This window comes from Arachis hypogaea, chromosome 3 (assembly GCF_003086295.3).
Source record: "Arachis hypogaea cultivar Tifrunner chromosome 3, arahy.Tifrunner.gnm2.J5K5, whole genome shotgun sequence".
Lineage (NCBI taxonomy): Eukaryota > Viridiplantae > Streptophyta > Magnoliopsida > Fabales > Fabaceae > Arachis > Arachis hypogaea.
In genome coordinates, this window is record NC_092038.1 from 100,429,600 (window position 1) to 100,444,239 (window position 14,640).

Below are 14,640 nucleotides of genomic sequence, written 5' to 3' on the forward strand. Positions count from 1 at the left end.
ATCTCACAGGGAGTTCTCTATACTCTAACATAGAAGCTCCTATTCTAGCTCCTATTCTTCTTCTGTCTTGTCTTTCTTTTTCTTGTTTATGAGCAGAAACAGAGATAAAAAACCTCTCTTTGATCCTGATCTTGAACTTGAGAGGACCCTAAGGAAGCATTTGCAAGAAGCTAAAGCACAACACTTCGGAGGAAACCACACAAAGCTATTCGAAGAAGAAGTTGAAAACATAGATATGGCAGCCAAACAGAATAATGAAGGAGATGCAGGGAAGGTTTTTGGTGACTTCACTGCACCCACTTCTAACTTCTTTTGATGAAGTATCTCCATACCTGCCATTAGAGCAAATAAATTTGAGCTAAAGTCTCAGTTAGTCTATCTAATGCAGTAGAATTGCAAGTTCCATGGACTTCCATTGGAAGATCCACATCAGTTCCTATCTGAATCCTTGCAAATTTGTGACACTGTCAAGACCAATGGAGTGGATCTTAAGGTCTACAGGCTTATGCTTTTTCCTTTTGCTGTTAGAGATAAAGCTAGGATATGGTTGGATTCCCAACCTAAGGAGAGCCTAGACTCTTGGGAAAAGCTAGTCAATACTTTCTTGGCCAAGTTCTTTCCACCTCAAAAGATAAGCAAGCTCAGGGTGAAAGTTCAAACCTTTAGAAAAAAGAAGGTGAATCCCTCTATGAAGCTTGGGAAAGGTACAAGCAACTGATTAGGAGATGTCCTCCTGACATGCTCTCAGAATGGACTATCCTAGGTATCTTCTATGATGGTCTATCTGAGATGTCTAAGATGTCCTTGGACCATTTTGTTGGTGGATCACTCCACTTAAAGAAAATGCCCGAAAAAGCACAATAACTCATTGAAATGGTTGCAAACAACTAAGTCATGTACACTTCTGAGAGAAATTCTGTGAACAATAAGGTAACTCAGAAGAAAAGAGTTCTAGAGGTTGACACTCTGAATGCCATATTTGCTCAAAACAAGATCTTAACCCAACAGGTCAATATGATCTTGCAGTACTCAAGACACCTCCTATGATGGAGATGCCTGTGATCCAGATCAACCTTCAATGGAGGAGGTGAATTACATGGGAGAACCCTATGGAAACACCTACAATTCTTCATGGAGAAATCATCCTAATTTTTCGTGGAAGGATCAACAGAAGCCTCAGCAAGGCTTCAACAATAACCAAGGTGGAAGATACCAGAATAGGTTCAACAATAGACCACCATTTCCACCTTCTTAGCAATAAATGAAGACTTCTAAGTAGAGCCTTTCTAACTTAACAACCATAATCTCTAAACTCTCTAAGACCACTCACAGTTTCATAGCAGAAACTAGGTCCTCCATAAAAAATCTGGAGGTAGAAGTTGATGTGTGGAAAACGATCCAACACAAAACTCACCGGCAAGTATACCGGGTCGCATCAAGTAGTAATAACTCACTTAGAGTGAGGTCGATCCCACAGGGATTGATGGATCAAGAAACTTTAGTGGGTGATTAGTTTAGTCAAGCTAACATTGAGTAGATTGTGTGAAGAGTGACCGACAGAAAGTAAATTGCAAGAATTAAAGGTGCAGAAGCTAAATTGGACAAAAACTTAAATGGACAGAAGCTTAAATGACAAGAAATGTAAATTGCAGTGAATGTAAAGGGGAGTGGGTGCTGGAAATTAAAGAAAGCAGTAAATTAGAACTCAGATCAATTGCAGAAAATTAAACTTGCAGGAAAAATAAAGGAAATTGGGTGTTGGGATTTAAGAAATCAAACATGGAAGTGTAAATAGCAATCAAACAGAGAAGTAAAAGATGCAGGAGATTCAAACAGATTTGGAAAATCACTTTAAAATCAAAACAGAGAGCAGCTTGGCTCAATTTCAAAATCTCAATGAGAAATTGAAGATCTCAGAAGGCTCAATGAGATTAGAAAATAAGTATAGATCTCAAGTCCTTCCTTGATCCAATAGAGAATAATTTGCAGAAGAAAGAAAGATGAAAATAGTAAGGAGAACTTTGATTCAAAACACAATTCACTAAAAATTTTGCAGAAGAGCAAACGGAGAGAATTCTCAAGGTGAGATTGAAACAGAATTTCTTCAATTCTCAACCCAAGATTTAAAACAAAAATGAAAACTAAAAGAGAGAGCTCTCTAATCCTAATGCTCCCTAGTGGAGCCAGCCTCCAATGCTCTCTATTCGAGCCAACCTCCCCTTCTAAAATGAAAATGATGCCTTTTTATAGGCTTTTACAAACATGACAAATGAAAATGAAAACTAAACAAATTACAATTAAAATAAATTCCTAAGCTAATTGATCCTTGTGCCTTTGAGTGATGTCAATTGGGCTTTTGGCCTTGATGGAATTGGGTTGAAGATAGCCTCTGTTGATTGCTCTTGACCTTGGGAAATATTTAAGCTTTGAACCGGGCCAAGAACCATTCAAGTTTGAGTCAAAGTTTGAGGCAAACTTTGACTCAAACTTATTCGCCAAACTCATCATGCAGATCGCCCTTTTTACTGTCATTGGCATTTGAGTCCAAGTTTGAGGCCCAACTTGGACGCAAACGTTGACACTTGTTGCACATCAAGTCTTGGGATGCTACTCTGTCCTTTTGTCAACATTGCCAATTTCATGCCCACTATAGACTATTATATATGGTTGGAAAGCTCTGAATGTCATCTTTCTAACCCAATTAGAATCATCTCAATTGGACATCTACAACTCAAGTTATACTCCTTAGAAGGGGACAGGGTCGTTGGCTTTGGTGTGCAACGTTTGAGGCGATGTTTGCCTCAAACGTGGTCGAAAACGCCAGATTCTGGAGGCTCAAACGCATTGTCCACCCCATACTATTATATATTGTTGGAAAGCCCTGAATGTCTACTTTTCAATACCATTGGGAGCGCATAGTTTGGAGTTTCACAGCTCGAGTTATACTCCATCGAAGGTGCAGAGGTCAGTTGGCCTCACTGCAGGTTGACACCATGTTCGTTTATGCACATTTCGGGGCAGTTTTCTCCCTCAATTTTAGTGTCCACTGATGACAGGTCATCATATACCCATTTTTCAAGCTAATTTCACTTGTTCTACTAGTCTTTATACACTTTCTTGCATCTTAAGTAAGTAATTTGGAATGAAAATGCATAAATTCTTTAAATCAAACAACCACCATTAAATTGATGCTAAATCATGAGGTTTGAGCAAGAATTAATTGAATTTTAATGAATTATAAACCTTATGAGTTTAGAGATACTTTGATTGGTTGTTTTGGTTTCTTGTAGGTGAAGAAAGGAAGAAAAGAAGAAAAACGTGGCTTAAGAAGTGTGGCCAAGAAATGAAAAATGTGGTGCAACATAGAAGGAGGAGGCAAACACTACCCTCCACAAGAGCACACTGCCCTCCAGGAGAGCAGCATATTATATAAATAGATATGAAACAGAATAATGTGAAATCTAATATGAACCAAGCCTTGATAAGCATCACTGCCCTGCCCACAACAAGGGCGGAGCACAATTTGATGCCAAGGACCAAAGGAAGCAAAAACTCTGCCCTGCCCTCCTCAAGGGCAATATCGGGCTTCACCCAAGAATAATTCAAAGGAAATTGCTTCCTCGTGTCTCCTATGGGTTTCGAACCCAAGGACAAGGAGGGAAGGAGTAGCGCTCAAACAAAAGGAAAACAAGCAAAAATTGGTTTGCTTTCAAACTCCAAGAATCGAACACGGCACCATGAGGAAGCAAGGAACTAGGCGTGACTTTGGTGCCAAGAAAACCAAGGAAAAAGGAGCAGCATATGCCTCCACTGAGTTTCGAAAGAGGGACTTCACCATTGGCACATTGCCCTGCCATCCGCAAGGGCAGGGCAGCAACTCTTGGTGCATGGCACAAAAATTGGCGCGGCCAGCATGCACAATTGACGCACACCAAGGGAGTCTCGCACGGGCAGCACTTAGCGCACCATGGCAACTCTGCCCTGCCCTCCACAAGGGTAGGGCAGCATCCTGACGCATCACTCGCACCAAGCACGCACGCAATGAAGCTGCATGCACCAATTCCTGCTCTGCCCTCCACAAGGGCAGGGCAGCCTCTTGGAAGCTACTTTTTCTTGGGCTGAAAATTGGATTAAAAATCCAATTTAATTCATTTCTTCACCAAATCAAAAGCCCATCCAAATTCCAAAATTCAAGAATAGAAAGTGTATAAATAGGAGATAGTTTGATGTAATTAGGACCTTTCTTTTGATTTTGGAACTTTTACATTTTGAGACTTCATTTTCTTTGAGAGCTTTGAACTGAGATCTTAGAGAATTGGTGGTGCACGAAATTGCAATCACACTTTTGCAATCCCGCACAACTAACCAGCAAGTGTACTGGGTCGTCCAAGTAATACCTTGCGTGAGCAAGGGTCGATCCCACAGAGATTGTCGGCTTGAAGCAAGCTATGGTTATCTTGTAAATCTTAGTCAGGATATCAGAAATTATCAGGATTGATTGTGAAAAGCAAAAGAACATGAAATGATTACTTGTTTTGCAGTAATGGAGAATAGGTTGAGGTTTGGAGATGCTCCATCTTCTGAATCTCTGCTTTCCTACTGTCTTCTTCTTCAAACACGCAAGTCTCCTTCCATGGCAAGCTGTATGTAGGGTTTCACCGTTGTCAATGGCTACCTCCCATCCTCTCATTGGAACGATTCCTAATGCCCTGTCACGGCACGGCATTCCATCTGTCGGTTCTCAATCAGGCCGGAATAGAATCCAGTGATTCTTTTGCGTCTGTCACTAACGCCCCGCCTTCAGGAGATTGAAGCACGTCACGGTCATTCAATCATTGAATCCTACTCAGAATACCACAGACAAGGTTTAGACCTTCCGGATTCTCTTGAATGCCGCCATCAGTCTAGCTTATACCACGAAGATTCCGGTTACAGAATCCAAGAGATAACTACTTAATCTAAGGTAGAACGGAGGTGGTTGTCAGTCACACGTTCATGATTGAGAATGATGATGATTGTCACGGATCATCACATTCATCCGGATTAAGAACAAGTATTATCTTAGAATGGAAGCAAGCATGATTGAATGAGAAACAGTAGTAATTGCATTAATCCATCAAGACACAGCAGAGCTCCTCACCCCCAACCATGGGGTTTAGAGACTCATGCTGTGGAAGAAAACATGTAAAAATGTCATAAGGTCATCAAAAGGTTGCATAGGGTACTGATACAATGTCAAAAGATCCTATAAATAGTAAACTAGTGTCCTAAGGTTTACAGAAATGAGTAAATGACAGAAAAATCCACTTCCGGGCCCACTTGGTGTGTGCTTGGGCTGAGCAATGAAGGAATTTCGTGTAGAGACCTTTTCTGGAGTTAAACGCCAGTTCTCATGCCAGTTTGGGCGTTTAACTCCAAATTTTATGCCAGTTCCGGCGTTTAACGCTGGAATTTCTGTAGGTGACTTTGAGCGCCGGTTTGGGCCATCAAATCTTGGGCAAAGTATGGACTATTATATATTTCTGGAAAGCCCAGGATGTCTACTTTCCAACGCCGTTGAGAGCGCGCCAATTGGGCTTCTGTAGCTCCAGAAAATCCGCTTCGAGTGCAGGGAGGTCAGAATCCAACAGCATCTGCAGTCCTTTCTGGTCTCGGAATCAGATTTTTGCTCAGGATCCTCAATTTCAGCCAGAAAATACCTGAAATCACAGAAAAACACACAAACTCATAGTAAAGTCCAAAAAAGTGAATTTTAACTAAAAACTAATAAAAATATACTAAAAACTAACTAAATCATACTAAAAACATACTTAAAACAATGCCAAAAAGCATACAAATTATCCGCTCATCACAACACCAAACTTAAATTGTTGCTTGTCCCCAAGCAACTGAAAATCAAAATAGGATAAAAAGAAGAGAATATACTATAGACTCCAAAATATCAAGGAAACATAGCTCCAACTAGATGAGCGGGACTAGTAGCTTTTTGCCTCCGAACAGTTTTGGCATCTCACTCTATCCCTTGAAGTTCAGAATGATTGGCATCTATAAGAACTCAGAACTCAGATAGTATTATTGATTCTCTTAGTTAAGCATAATGATTCTTGAACATAGCCAGTGTATGAGTCTTGGCTGTGGCCCAAAGCACTCTGTCTTCCAGTATTACCACCGGATACAAACATGCCACAGACACATAATTGGGTGAACCTTTTCAGATTGTGACTTAGCTTTGCTAAAGTCCCCAATTAGAGGTGTCCAGGGTTCTTAAGCACACTCTTGTTGCCTTGGATCACAACTTTATTTCTTTCTTCTTCTTTTTTTTTTGTTCTTTTTTTTTTTGAATATTTTTTTTTTCGAAATCTCTTTTTTTTTTTCCACTGCTTTTTCTTGCTTCAAGAATCAATCTAATTATTTTTAGATCCTCAATAACAGTTCTCTTTTTTTCTCATTCTTTCAAGAGCCAACACTTTTTAACATTCTCAAAACAACAATTTCAAGAGACATATGCACTGTTCAAGCATTCATTCAGAAAGCAAAAAGTATTGTCACCACATCAAGCTAGTTCAGCTAGTTTCAATGATAAATTTTGAAATCCTGTACTTCTTGTTCTTTTGTGATTAAAGCATTTTTCATTTAAGAGAGGTGATGGATTCATAGGACATTCATATCTTTAAGGCATAAAATTTTTAATTTTATTAATTATGGATTAAAACAAGGCTCAAAAAATAGATATAGGATGAAACTAAAAATAAAAATAGAAAACAAAACAAAGGAAAAAAAACGCAAACATAGGCTCCTAATGATAGAGGTTTTCACAGAGTTAGGACTCAACAACCTTGATTTGAGAAGTAGATGCTCCCTCAGCTTGAGAGGAGAACTTTTGGCGTTTCAATTCTTGGATTTCACGCCCCTGCTTTTCTTGCTCCTTCAGCAATTTGCAGAGCATGCAGTTCTGATTCTGCTGTTCTTCCTTCAGTTGCTCCATAGTCTCTTGCAGCTTGTTAATAGATGCTTCTAGGCTGGTCCAGTAGTCAATTCTTGGGAACTCAGGGAGGAATTCCTGCGCCCTCCTCTTGATAGAGTTGTCTTGCACTTGTCCTTCCATTGACTTCTTGGTGATTGGGTGTTCAATGGGTATGAACTCATCTACTCCCATCTTCACCCCAGCCTCTTTACAGAGCAAGGAAATCAAGCTTGGGTAAGCCAGTTTGGCCTCAGTGGAATTCTTATTTGCAATGGTGTAGATCTCACAGGCAATCACATGATGAATCTCCACTTCTTTTCCAAGCATAATGCAATGAATCATCACTGCTCTCTTGATGGTGACCTCAGAACGGTTGCTAGTGGGCAATATGGAACGCCCAATAAAGTCTAGCCAACCTCTTGCAATTGGCTTGAGGTCTCCCCTCTTGAGTTGGTTTGGGACACCCTTTGAATTGGTTATCCACTTAGTCCCAGGGAGGCATATGTCCTCTAGAACTTGATCCAACCCTTTATCTACTCTCACCATCCTCCTATTGAAGGAATCAGGATCATCTTGCAGTTGAGGTAGTTTGAAGATTTCTCTTATTTTGTCCAGATGGAAGTACATAACTTGCCCTCTGACCATGGTTCTGTAGGTATGGTAAGCAGTTCCAGTCATTCTCTGCTTATCTGTTAACCACAGATTTGAGTAGAATTCCTGAACCATGTTCCTTCCAACCTTTATTTCAGGATTGGTTAGAACTTCCCATCCTCTGTTTCGAATTTGCTCTTGGATCTCCGGATATTCATCTTCTTTCAGATCAAATTTAACTTCCGGGATCACTGACCTCAGACCCATTATTTTGTGATAATGGTCTTCATGTTCTTTGGTTAAGAACTTCTCTTGATTCCAAAGATTCTTTGGATTAGTCTCTTTCTTTCCTCTTGAGTTGGTTTGTTTTCCCTTGGGAGCCATGATCTTGATGAATCTTGGCTTAGTGATCACGGAAAAGCACACCAAACTTAGAGGTTTTGCTTGTCCTCAAGCAAAAAGAAAAGAAAGAAGAGAAGAGAGAGAGAGAGGAAGAGGAAATTCGAATGGTGTGAGGAAGGAGGGGTGAGGAACGTTCATTTATAGAGTGGGGGGAGGAGAATTTCGAAAACAAGAGAGAGATTTGAAAGGAAATTTGAAAAGATATGGAAAGAAATTGAGAAAAGGGTGAGTTTTTGAAGAAGATTTGGGATTATTTTGAAATAGATTTGAAGAATGGTTTTGATTTGTGAAGATTTGAAAGTGAATGATGAAGGGTTGAAGTGCATTTATGTGGAAGAGTATGGGTAAAAAGAGGAAAGTTTGAAAAAATTTGAGTTTAAAACAAAAATGTGGTCCCCCCACCTTTCTGGCGTTAAACGCCCAGAATGGCATCCATTCTGGCGTTTAACGCCCATATGGCACCCCTTTTGGGCGTTTAACGCCCAGCCAGGTGCCCTGGCTGGCGTTAAACGCCAGAAAACCTTCCTCACTGGGCGTTTTTCTGAACGCCCAGTGATGCTGCACACCTGGCGTTAAACGCCCAGAATGGTGCCCATTCTGGCGTTTAACGCCCAAAATGGCACCATTCCTGGCGTTAAACGCCCAGAATGGTACCCATTCTGGCGTTTAACGCCCAAAATGCCCCTTACTGGCGTTTTTTCGCCAGTAAGCTCATTTTCTCTGCTTTTTGAGCTGAATCCTTCTGTAACTCTGTGAATTCCTTCATTTTTGATATTTGCCTCTGTAGGAACTAATCATATAACCTCCTAATGACTGGGTTGCCTCCCAGCAAGCGCTTCTTTACTGTCTTTAGCTGGACTTTCACTGAGAATCACTCAAGTCTCAGTTTTGAGCATTCCTGCTCAAAATTTCCTTCAAGATAGTGCTTGATTCTCTGTCCATTAACAATGAACTTCTTGTCAGAATCAATATCCTGAAGCTCAACATATCCATATGGTGACACTCCTGTAATCACATACGGACCCCTCCAACGGGATTTGAGTTTTCCTGGAAACAGTTTGAGCCTAGAGTTGAAGAGCAGAACTTTTTGTCCTGGCTCAAAGACTCTGGTTGACAACTTCTTGTCATGCCATTTCTTTGCCTTTTCCTTATAAATTTTTGCATTTTCAAAGGCATTGAGTCTGAACTCCTCTAGCTCATTTAGCTGGAGCAGTCTTTTTTCACCAGCTAACTGTGCATCCATGTTTAGGAATCTGGTTGCCCAGTAGGCTTTATGTTCCAGTTCCACAGGCAAATGGCAGGCCTTCCCATACACCAGTTGGTATGGAGAGGTTCCTATAGGAGTCTTGAATGCTGTTCTGTATGCCCACAGAGCATCATCCAAGCTCTTTGCCCAATCCTTTTTTCGGGCCATCACAGTCCGTTCCAGGATTCTCTTTAGCTCTCTGTTAGAGACCTCAGCTTGTCCATTTGTCTGTGGATGATACGGAGTTGCCACTTTGTGGCTAATTCCATATCTAACCATAGCAAGGTGTAGCTGTTTATTGCAGAAATGAGTGCCCCCATCACTGATTAGCACTCTGGGAACGCCAAATCTGCTGAAAATGTTTTTCTGGAGGAATTTCAGTACGGTCTTAGTGTCATTGGTGGGTGTAGCAATCGCTTCTACCGACTTAGATACATAGTCCACTGCTACAAGAATGTAAGTGTTTGAGCATGATGGTGGGAATGGCCCCATGAAGTCAATTCCCCATACATCAAACAACTCTATCTCTAATATCCCTTGTTGAGGCATGGCATATCCATGAGGCAGGTTACCAGCTCTTTGGCAACTGTCACAGTTACGCACAAACTCTCGGGAATCTTTATAGAGAGTAGGCCAGTAGAAGCAACATTGGAGGACTTTAGTGGCTGTTCGCTCACTTCCAAAATGTCCTCCATACTGTGATCCATGGCAGTGCCATAGGATCCTTTGTGCTTCTTCTCTGGGTACACACCTGCGGATCACTCCGTCAGCACATCTCTTAAAGAGATATGGTTCATCCCAGAGGTAGTACTTGGCATCTGAAATTAATTTCTTTCTCTGCATGTAACTGTACTCTTTGGGTATGAACCTCACGGCTTTAAAATTTGCAATATCTGCAAACCATGGAGCTTCCTGAATGGCAAATAGTTGCTCATCTGGGAAAGTCTCTGAGATCTCAGTAGAAGGGAGGGACGCCCCAGCTACTGGTTCTATTCGGGACAGATGATCTGCTACTTGGTTCTCTGTCCCTTTTCTGTCTCTTATTTCTATATCAAACTCTTGCAGAAGCAACACCCATCTAATGAGCCTGGGTTTTGAATCCTGCTTTGTGAGTAGATATTTAAGAGCAGCATGGTCAGTGTACACAACCACTTTGGATCCCACTAAATAGGATCTAAACTTGTCAATGGCATAAACCACTGCAAGTAACTCTTTTTCTGTTGTTGTGTAGTTCTTCTGTGCGTCATTTAGAACACGGCTGGCATAGTAAATGACGTGCAGAAGCTTGTTATGCCTCTGTCCCAACACTGCACCAATGGCATGGTCACTGGCATCACACATTAGTTCAAATGGCAATGTCCAATCTGGTGCAAAGATAACTGGTGCTGTGACCAACTTAGCTTTTAGGGTCTCAAATGCCTGCAGACACTGTGTGTCAAACACAAATGGTGTGTCAGCAGCTAGCAGGTTACTCAGAGGTTTTGCAATTTTCGAAAAATCCTTTATAAACCTTCTGTAGAATCCTGCATGCCCAAGAAAGCTTCTGATTGCCTTAACATTGGCAGGTGGTGGTAATTTTTCAATTACCTCCACCTTTGCCTTATCCACCTCTATTCCCTTGCTTGAAATTTTGTGTCCAAGGACAATTCCTTCAGTCACCATAAAGTGACATTTCTCCCAGTTTAAAACCAGGTTAGTCTCTTGGCACCTTTTCAAGACAAGTGCTAGGTGATTAAGACAGGAGCTAAATGAGTCTCCATATACTGAAAAGTCATCCATGAAGACTTCCAGAAATTTCTCTACCATATCTGAGAAGATAGAGAGCATGCACCTCTGAAAGGTTGCAGGTGCATTGCACAGACCAAAAGGCATTCTCCTATAGGCAAACACGCCTGAAGGGCAGGTGAATGCTGTTTTCTCTTGGTCCTGGGGTCTACTGCAATTTGGTTGTAGCCTGAATAGCCATCCAAAAAGCAGTAATAATCATGGCCAGCTAGTCTTTCTAGCATTTGGTCTATGAATGGTAAAGGAAAATGATCCTTTCTGGTGGCTGTATTGAGCCTTCTGTAGTCAATACACATGCGCTACCCTGTGACTGTCCTTGTGGGAACCAGTTCATTTTTTTCATTATGAACCACTGTCATGCCTCCCTTTTTGGGAACAACTTGGACAGGGCTCACCCAGGGGCTATCAGAAATAGGATAAATAATCCCAGCCTCTAGTAATTTAGTGACCTCTTTCTGCACCACCTCCTTCATAGCAGGATTTAGCCTCCTCTGTGGTTGGACCACTGGTTTGGCATTATCCTCCAACAGGATCTTGTGCATGCATCTAGCTGGGCTAATGCCCTTAAGATCACTTATGGACCACCCAAGAGCTGTCTTGTGTGTCGTTAGCACTTGAATCAGTGCTTCCTCTTCCTGCGAATTTAAAGCAGAGCTTATAATCACTGGAAAAGTGTCACCCTCTCCCAGAAATGCATATTTCAGGGATGGTGGTAGTGGTTTGAGTTCAGGCTTGGGAGGCTTATCCTCCTCCTGAGGAATTTTCGAAAATTCCTTTGCCTCCTCTAGTTCTTCCTGATCAGGCTGAGCATCTTTGAAGATGTCCTCAAGCTCTGATTCTAGGCTTTCAGCCATATTGATCTCTTCTACCAGAGAGTCAATAATGTCAGCGCCCATGCAGTCATTTGGTGTGTCTGGATGCTGCATGGCTTTTACAGCATTCAACTTGAACTCATCCTCATTGACCCTCAAGGTTACTTCCCCCTTTTGTACATCAATGAGAGTTCGTCCAGTTGCTAGGAAGGGTCTTCCTAGAATGAGAGTTGCACTCTTGTGCTCCTCCATTTCCAGCACTACAAAGTCAGTTGGAAAGGCAAATGGCCCAACCTTGACAATCATGTCCTCAATTATGCCTGATGGGTATTTAATAGAGCCATCAGCAAGTTGGAGGCATATCCGGGTTGGTTTGACTTCTCCAGTCAACCCAAGCTTTCTGATAGTGGATGCAGGTATTAGATTGATGCTTGCTCCAAGATCACATAGGGCTGTCTTAGTGCAAGCACCTTCTAATGTGCATGGTATCATAAAGCTTCCTGGATCTTGAAGCTTTTCTGGTAAGCTCTTTAATATGACTGCACTGCATTCTTCAGTGAGAAACACTTTTTCAGTTTCTCTCCAATCCTTCTTATGACTTAAGATTTCTTTCATGAACTTAGCATAAGAAGGTATTTGCTCAAGTGCCTCTGCAAACGGAATCTTTATTTCAAGAGTCCTTAGATAGTCTGCAAAGCGGGCAAATTGCTTATCCTGCTCCGCTTGGCGGAGTTTTTGAGGATAAGGCATCTTGGCTTTATATTCTTCAACCTTAGATGCTGCAGGTTTATTCCTTACAGAAGTGGTTGAAGAAGCCTTGTTAGAGGGATTACTGTCAGCACTCTCAGGTGTCTGATCTTCCCTTGGCGTTTGAACGCCAGGAATGGGTGAAGTTTGGGCGTTAAACGCCAACTTCTCTCCCTTTTCTGGCGTTTGAACGCCAGAACTGGGCAAGGAATGGGCGTTTAACGCCAGCTTTCCTTCCCTTTCTGGCGTTTGAACGCCAATAGCATTCCTCTCTGGGCTCTTACTGTCCTCAGAGGGATTTTGAACAGTAGTGTGGTTGTCCTCTGTCAATTGTTCCTTGTTTGGCTTTTTACTCTTTTGAGCAGTGTTACTCAGGGTCTTCCCACTCCTCAATTGAACTGCTTGACATTCCTCTGTTATCTGTTTAGATATTTGCTGTTTTGCTTGATTCAACTGCAGTTCTATGCTCTTGTTAGCAACTTTAGTTTCATAGAGCATCTCTTTAAAGTCTGCTAACTGTTCTGTCATCAGGAGCAATTGTTGATTAAGCTCATTTATCTGTTCTTGAGGACTAGGGTCAGTGACTACTGCCATGACTTCCTCTTTTGGAGAGAACTCATTGCTAGAGTACAAATATTGGTTTCTAGCAACAGTGTCTGTAAGCTCTTGAGCTTCTTCAATTGTCTTCCTCATGTGTATAGATCCACCAGCTGAGTGGTCTAAAGACATCTGAGCTTTTTCTGTAAGCCCATAGTAGAAAATGTCTAACTGTACCCACTCTGAAAACATTTCAGAGGGACATTTCCTTAGCATACCTCTATACCTCTCCCAGGCATTGTAAAGGGATTCATTATCCTCTTGTTTAAAGCCTTGGATGTCCAGCCTTAGCTGTGTCATCCTCTTTGGAGGGTAAAAATGATTCAGGAATTTGTCTGACAACTGTTTCCATGTCTTTATGCTTGCTGTAGGTTGGTTATTCAACCACCTCTTAGCTTGATCTTTCACAGCAAATGGAAACAGTAATAGTCTGTAGACATCCTGATCCACCTCTTTATCATGTACTGTGTCAGCAATTTGTAAAAATTGTGCCAGAAACTCAGTAGGTTCTTCCTGTGGAAGACCGGAATACTGGCAATTTTGCTGCACTATGATAATGAGTTGAGGATTTAGTTCAAAGCTGCTTGCTTTGATGGGAGGTGTACAGATGCTACTCCCATATGCAGCTATAATGGGGTTAGCATATGACCCCAGAGTCCTTTTGGACTGATTGATCCCACTTAAGTCCATGATGGACAAAAGGGAAATGATAATGATTGCAAAGAGATAAATTTTGTTTTTTCTTTTTTTTTTTTTGAATAAACGAAAAAATAAAATAAAACAAAGGAAAATTAAAGTAAAAATTCGAAAATCAAAAAGAAAATAAAATCAAAGCAAATTGAAAACTGAATCAATTAGTTAATTAAAAAGATTTTGAAAACAGCAATTAGAAAGATATGATTGAAAAATTTTTATGAAAAAGATTTGATTTTTTAAAAAGAGGAAAGAGAAAAATACAAAAAGACACCAAACTTAAAATTTTTGAAAATCAAACACAAAATTTTCGAAAATTTTTAAGGGAAAAACACAAAGAGGACACCAAACTTAGAATTTTTATGAATCAAAAAGGGACTAAGAACATGCAAAAATCGAAAATTAAAAGAAAAATAAAAGCATGCAATTGACACCAAACTTAGAATATGAAACTAGACTCAACTAAAAGACTCTAAACCAACAAAAATAAAACAGTCCTAATCTAAGCAACAAGATAAGCCGTCAGTTGTCCAAACTCAACAATCCCCGGCAACGGCGCCAAAAACTTGGTGCACGAAATTGCAATCACACTTTTGCAATCCCGCACAACTAACCAGCAAGTGTACTGGGTCGTCCAAGTAATACCTTGCGTGAGCAAGGGTCGATCCCACAGAGATTGTCGGCTTGAAGCAAGCTATGGTTATCTTGTAAATCTTAGTCAGGATATCAGAAATTATCAGGATTGATTGTGAAAAGCAAAAGAACATGAAATGATTACTTGTTTTGCAGTAATGGAGAATAGG

The 14,640-nt window shown here is 40.9% G+C and overlaps 1 non-coding gene across 1 annotated transcript; it reads right to left on the minus strand.

Moving 5' to 3' along the window:
- Window positions 1–637: 637 nt before the first annotated feature.
- On the minus strand, window positions 638–740 carry LOC112793391 (small nucleolar RNA R71). Its single transcript, XR_003198085.1, has one exon. It is a non-coding gene; the product is annotated as a small nucleolar RNA R71 (small nucleolar RNA).
- Between the last annotated feature and the right edge of the window lie 13,900 nt (window positions 741–14,640).